This window comes from Tripterygium wilfordii, chromosome 2, assembly GCF_013401445.1.
Source record: "Tripterygium wilfordii isolate XIE 37 chromosome 2, ASM1340144v1, whole genome shotgun sequence".
Classification (NCBI taxonomy): domain Eukaryota; kingdom Viridiplantae; phylum Streptophyta; class Magnoliopsida; order Celastrales; family Celastraceae; genus Tripterygium; species Tripterygium wilfordii.
The window spans coordinates 8,276,762-8,283,919 of record NC_052233.1 but is presented as its reverse complement, the minus strand read 5'-3'; the positions used below and the strand labels follow the sequence as shown (position 1 = coordinate 8,283,919).

The window sequence follows — 7,158 nt, the reverse complement described above, 5'->3', positions numbered from 1 at the left end:
AAATATATGTTTGTGTGTACTTAATAAAACTAATGTGCATTTAGCAATTACCACCTACATTTTAGAGTGGTTTTACATACCGCTTAGAGTATGGTTATTTACACGTACCCATTTCCCTTTCAAAGTAAACAGTTGCGGTCAAAGAGGCCAAATACTTGGGTGCTGCTCTGGTAGATAATAAAGATAGGAGTGCACCAAGTTTCTTCAGTCTCACCGTCATCAAGAGCGCAAAAACACCGACAAGAGGAGAAACAGGGATTCAGCTAAAACACGGCAGTAAAGCAAATATAAGCAAACAGAGAACAAACCACCCAGCCCCTGCCTGCCCAATTAGGGCCCTAGCTACCACCCTGATCCTGACCCTTCCTCTGCTCCCCCAAACCCCCCACACAGCCCAAAAAAAAACCGTGTGTAGAGCTCGCAGCAAGCTATATGAAAATTCTCAACATTGTCTATTAATCAGGTTGAGTAGAATTCCTAACTCGGGTCGGTTTCTATTCCTATTTCCTAACTTGGGTCGGTTTTTCTATTCGTGTTTCCTAACTTGGGTCGGTTCCTATAGATATTTCATAGCCATCAATTGTAAGTTTATACTTTATAGTTTATAACTCCTTTCGCGTTAGCCAAGCAAGCGCACAAAAAAACTTTGGATTTTGACGATGGTTCACCATGGCGAATCGTCGGACACGTGAGTACACTTTGAGTCGTCTAAGCTTCATCGATTACAGTATTAAACTTATGTTCTGCTAGTTTTGTTGACGATTGAGTTTGTTTATTGCATAAAATCTGCGAAGAAGGACTTCTCAACGGCGATTTTGGAACGCAAAAAGTCGCCGAATCGGCTGGTTGTAGACGAGGCCGTCAACGATGACAACTCTGTCGTTTCGATGCACCCAGAGACCATGGAGAAGCTCCAACTCTTCCGTGGTGATACCATTCTCATCAAGGTAGTTTAAGCGTATCTCGGGATGTTTTAGAATTTTGTTTTCTGCTTTTGGCTTTACTTCTAAGGTTCGTACTTAAGTTAAGGGATACTAGCAGTTTTTATGCAAACCCTAATTTTATTACGACCTTTTTGTTGTGATAATTTGGCCCCTTCTTATTTGTTCTCTGTTTTTGTTCTTAATCTGTTTTTAGCTTTTTTCCTTTGACAATTTATTTTTCACTGGGGTATGCATTGTGTTTGTACAATTCCATGTCATTGAAATCTATATTTAGGTTCAATCATGCAAACTTCATTGCACTTTGAGGTGCTATTATGTGCTATGATGAACTTGTTGATTGTTTATACTGCTTGTGTCCTTTTGTGTTTAGATCAGAGTTCAGTGACAGTTTTATTGTTAGTAATTGTTAACATTCTTCTTTTGCTTGATGTGTATGCTCATACTGCATTGTATTAATCTTTGAGTTGTATGCATTCAAGGTTATTAAATTATATTTGTTACTGTTTCTGATATCTAGAAATCAGTTTTGGCTATGTTTTATATTTGTTTGTGTATACTTCATGTTATTTCACAACCTACGTCATTTCAGGGTAAGAAATGGAAGGATACAATATGTATTGCTCTCGCTGATGATTCATGTGAGCAGCCAAGGATCAGAATGAACAAAGTTGTTAGATCAAATCTAAGGGTTCGCCTAGGAGATGTTGTATCTGTGCACCAATGCCCAGACGTCAAGTATGGAAAGCGTGTTCACATATTGCCAATTGACGATTCCATAGAAGGTGTTACTGGGAGCCTGTTTGATGCATACCTGAAACGTAAGCTTCTACGCAATTTTTTCTCTTTTTGCAGCTATTCTGTAGTTTTTAAGGACTCATGCATGGGGTTCCTCATTGATGCTAATCAGGTGGTGATTGTACATGTATTATCGGTAACTTATGATTGATACTCTCATCTCACAAACTTCTCAATCTCATAGATGCAGATAATCAATGCCCCTTACTATGCTAGAATTTGTACTTTCGGATGTAATTATGATAGACCATTCTATCTACTGTATACCTTTTTTTGTTATATTGTAGTTTTTCAGCATATTTTGATCTGCTTGCTCAAAATACTTTCATGTTGGTTTATGATGTTTAATAGCAGATATTAGTATATTACAGATTTCAATTCCTCCACCCACCCAAGCGAGGGTTACATTTCTTGATATTGCTAAGTGTTTTTGCTCAAATTGGCAAAAGATTACCCCGATTCATTTATTCTTATATTTTTGTGGCCATTTTTCGCCATTCAGTAGAATTGCCAGATCAGTGTTTTCACAAATATGTTTTGTGTTCCCTAGATTCTGGTTTAAGATATTATGTCACGCGGCTAAATTCTGTTGAAAAATGTGTTTTTGTGTTGTCAAGGTTTCTTTTAGCTTGTGGTAGCCTATTTGTTTTAATTAAACATGATATTTTGTGGTGTGATTCTTCTTTCCTCTGTTACATTTACAGCTTACTTCTTGGAGTCTTATCGACCTGTGAGGAAAGGAGACCTATTCCTTGTTAGAGGAGGGATGAGAAGTGTGGAGTTCAAGGTGATTGAAACTGACCCTGGGGAGTATTGTGTGGTTGCCCCTGACGCTGAAATATTCTGTGAGGGAGAGCCGGTAAGAAGGGAGGACAAGGATAGATTGCATGAAGTTGGGTATGACGACGTTGGTGGTGTTCGCAAACAGATGGCCCAGATTCGTGAGCTAGTGGAGCTGTCATTAAGGCATCCTCAACTTTTTAAATCAATTGGTGTAAAACCACCAAAAGGAATTCTATTGTATGGAGCTCCAGGTTCTGGTAAGACATTGATAGCCAGGGCTGTTGCTAATGAAACTGGTGCTTTCTTCTTTTGTATTAATGGCCCAGAGATAATGTCCTAATTGGCTGGTGAGAGTGAAAGCAATCTCAGGAAAGCATTTGAAGAAGCTGAGAAGAATGCCCCTTCCATCATCTTTATTGATGAGATTGATTCAATCGCTCCCAAGCGCGAGAAAACCCATGGTGAAGTTGGAAGGCGGATTGTTTCACAGCTTTCGACTCTTATGGATGCACTGAAATCGCGAGCCCATGTTATTGTTATTGGTGCTACGAACCTCCCAAACAGTATTGATCCAGCTCTGAGAAGGTTTGGTAGGTTTGATAAGGAGATTGACATTGGAGTTCCAGATGAAGTTGGGCGTCTTGAAGTTCTTCGCATCCATACCAAGAACATGAAGCTTTCTGATGATGTAAGTGGTACTTTGATTTCATCTTTGAAGTTTTTTCTTCTGTTTTCGCTTTTCTCATTTTTTTCTTCATTGACGTATGTCTATATATTTTTCCCTTTTCCCACTGGGCTACGATTTTGACTGATTAAAGGCTGTGCATTGATACGGGCCTGATATGCTTTGCCTTAGCAATTAGAATGATGAGGCTCATGAACTGATTTGTTTCTATAGCATAAGAAGTTTTTTGAAAGCTGTTGGACTTGAGGACTGGCATGATATTTTTGATTTGGATGACTTGGACATACTAACTTACCAATTCCACACAATCTGGATATGTGGAAATAAGATTGCTTGTGCTGTTTATTGTTTCTTAACTTGATGGTTGAACTCCATTTTTTCAGGTGGATTTGGAAAGAATCGCAAAAGATACTCATGGATATGTTGGTGCTGACCTTGCTGCTTTATGCACTGAAGCTGCTCTGCAGTGCATCAGAGAAAAGATGGATGTGATCGACTTGGAGGATGAAACCATTGATGCTGAGATACTAAATTCCATGGCTGTTACAAATGATCACGTCCAGACTGCTCTTGGAACTAGCAATCCATCTGCATTGCGTGAAACAGTGAGTGGAATTTTGTGGAAGTTCCTCGTGATGCAGCTTGGAAAGAGTTCTGACTTTATGCAGGCACATTTTCTTGATTGCAATCTGATCTCTTTGTTTTCAACTCACAGGTTGTTGAAGTGCCCAATGTCAGCTGGGAGGATATTGGTGGTCTCACGAATGTGAAGAGGGAAATTCAGGAGGTATGGTTTCTTCCAGTTCAAACGCATCCTCACTTACTCCGGTAAAACTTCTACTTCATAAAATTATTTGTGACAGACTGTTCAGTACCCTGTGGAGCATCCAGAAAAGTTTGAGAAGTTTGGAATGTCACCATCAAAAGGGGTCCTATTTTATGATCCCGCTGGATGTGGGAAAACTTTGCTGGCAAAGGCAATTGCAAATGAACGTCGAGCTAACTTTATCAGTGTGAAAGGCCCTGAACTTCTCACCATGTGGTTCGGTGAGAGTGAAGCTAATGTCCGAGAAATATTTGACAAGGCTCGACAATCTGCACCATGTGTCCTTTTCTTTGATGGGCTTGACTCTATTGCAACTCAGGTGGTTTCTTTGTTACACAAATGTTTCAATTTTGCTGTTCTTTTGTTTCATACCTTAGTTGTAAGGGATTATGTGGTTCCAAGTTGTCTATTTATGTTGGGAATCATTATTTCTGACTCTCGAATGCTAATATAATGGATTAATATACTTTTGAGGAGAGCTTAAAGGAGTTAATTGGATTCAAAATGTTTTCAGCCTCTAGGCACTAGCCTTGTAGTCCATTGTTGTCCTGTGTGTAAGTGTGGGCTGTGGGTGGGTTTTGTGGGTTCAACATTACTTTGCCTTGTAATCACTTGGTGGCCTAAGAACATAGTATTGTGGGGAAATGTTGATCCCTATGTACGTGTGTTTCTGTTTCTGTTTCTGTTTCATTTCTTTTGATCGGACATTTTGTTTTCCTCTAGCCCATGTTAACAATCTGTCTGATTCTTGTTACAGAGAGGGGGCAGTGTTGGGGATGCAGGGGGTGCCGCTGATCGAGTCTTAAACCAGCTTCTGACTGAAATGGATAGCATGTCAGCCAAAAAGACTGTTTTCATCATTGGGGCCATGAACAGACCTGATATTATTGACCCTGCACTTTTGCGGCCAGGCCATCTTGATCAATTAATTTATATCAGTCTTCCAGATGAGGAATCGCGGCTGCAGATTTTCAAATCCTGCCTGAGAAAATCACCAGTCTCAAAAGACGTTGATTTGGGAGCACTGGCCAAGTATACTCAGGGCTTCAGTGGAGCTGATATCATGGAGATATGTCAGCGAGCATGCAAATATGCTATAAGAGAGAATATAGAGAAGGTGTTTTTGTGGCTGCTTCATCTATAGCCTGATTTTCCTCTCTTCCATTTTGCACGAGGTTTTGAAACATTATGAAATCCTACTAAAAGTATACATACTTGTGAATGTGTGAGTGTCTTATAGATTATTTTCTTTTTCACTCCTTCCCTAATCCCTATCAAAAAATTAAATGAAATGCATTTGAAAAACAAGTTTTGATTATTGCAGGATATTGAAAGGGAGAGGTGGAGAAGTACGAATCCTGAAGCTATGGACGAGGACCCCGAGGAAGAAGTGGCTGAGATCAAGGTTGCTCATTTCGAGGAATCAATGAAGTTTGCTCGTAGAAGTGTCAGTGATGCAGATATACGCAAATACCAGGCTTTTGCACAGACGCTGCAGCTGTCTAGGGGATTTGGAACTGAATTTAGGTTTCCAGAAACAGGGTCTGGTGCTGCAGCTGCTACTGATCCATTCTCAACTTCTGCTGCTGCCGGGGCTGATGAAGATGATTTGTATAGTTAAGTCCTGAAGTCCCCCCCACCCTCCCCCAACTGTAGGACAACTTTTTTTTGGCTTGGGACGTGGCTCTCCTTTGTCAATTTACTGTAATATTTTTAGCCTTTTCCAGGTTCAGGGGTTTTGCTGCTGATTTTGGGTTTCATGTTTTTTGTATTGACGTTTATCCTGATTTAGCAAAATCTAATTTATAATTGCATGGATGGTCATGGTAATATTAATAATTGGCAACCCCTTAAGAGAATTATCTCCATATAATACCATGCAACATCGAATAATGATACATATCATCCAAAACTATACTTACAAATAAATTCATATAATTCTCTGGGAAATTAAGGTAAAGTAAGGAGAAAAGAAGCGCAGAGTAATGGTTACAATCTCTCAGGGAGTATTTGACATGAAGCCATATATCATCATGGTTTCTTGGAATGCTTATCAGAGCATGCCACCACACCCAGTGGCTCATAGTTAACGTATCTGCTAGGAGCAGACGTGCGCCTAAACCCTTTAGGCAAGCAACTCTTGGCGTCCCTGGCTTGAAAAATTGGTTGTTTGTGATCCAAGTGAGGCTTCATTTTCACATAATTTCCAGTCTCTGATCCCAAACTCCGCATTGTACTGGGAACACTGGATGGTATATTGCGTGCAGCGGCAGTCATATCCGATGAACCCAGCAGGAGGAGAAGAAGAAGGAGATTGATGAGTAGAACATAAATAGTTGTAGCAGACATAATTTGTCTAGTGTTTTCATATGTCTAAGAGGGGTTACATTTATGTAGGGAGGGTTGTGAAGAAAAAGCATCTTAAATAGGCCCGTGAGTGGGGTGAAGAAAAGCAAAGAGAAGGCACAGCTCAGCAATGGTGGTGGGAAGGTGGGTTCTTTGCTTTTTTTGAAATTTGACAATGGTAGATGTGAGGATGCTCGTGAGTTTCTGTCCTTGCAATTATATCCAACTTCTGATATTTGTGGTGACTTCCAACTTCTGATTCAAGGAATCACTCTAACGTCGTTTTCATTTTTCATACTGTTTAAGATTTCCTTAGGAAAGAAAAGCTAGTAGATGAGCCCTAGTTGCACTTCGTTTTTAACGAAGTACATCATATTCTAAACAAATTATAATTAAAAACGTAACAATTATGAGTAGACCCAATATTTTTGGAGGCTGAGCCGAAGGAGGAGGTTGATCTACTCTTTACAAGAGAATTTTTGGGTTGGGTGATTGGGTTTTAGGGTTTTATGGAGGAAGAAAAAGGATATAAGAATTGGGGGCAGGATGATAGAGTCAAGTGGAATATTGATAAATTAGGTTTTTTAAAGATTAATGGAGTGTACGTAATAAAATGAGAGGTGTAACTGCGCTCATCAATCTAGTGAGTTCAAAAAAGCTAATGAGGTTGAGCGGGCCGAACCCACATAGACAGTTACATGGGCTTTCAGTCCCCGGGCCCATCATCTGCCGAACGACACGAGCCACGGAGATATTTATTGATGAATGACGTCAGATTT

The 7,158-nt window shown here is 39.9% G+C and overlaps 1 pseudogene; it reads left to right on the top strand.

The window, feature by feature from the left end:
• Nucleotides 1-207: 207 nt before the first annotated feature.
• Nucleotides 208-5,851, top strand: LOC119982061 (annotated as a pseudogene).
• The last annotated feature ends 1,307 nt before the right edge of the window (nt 5,852-7,158 follow it).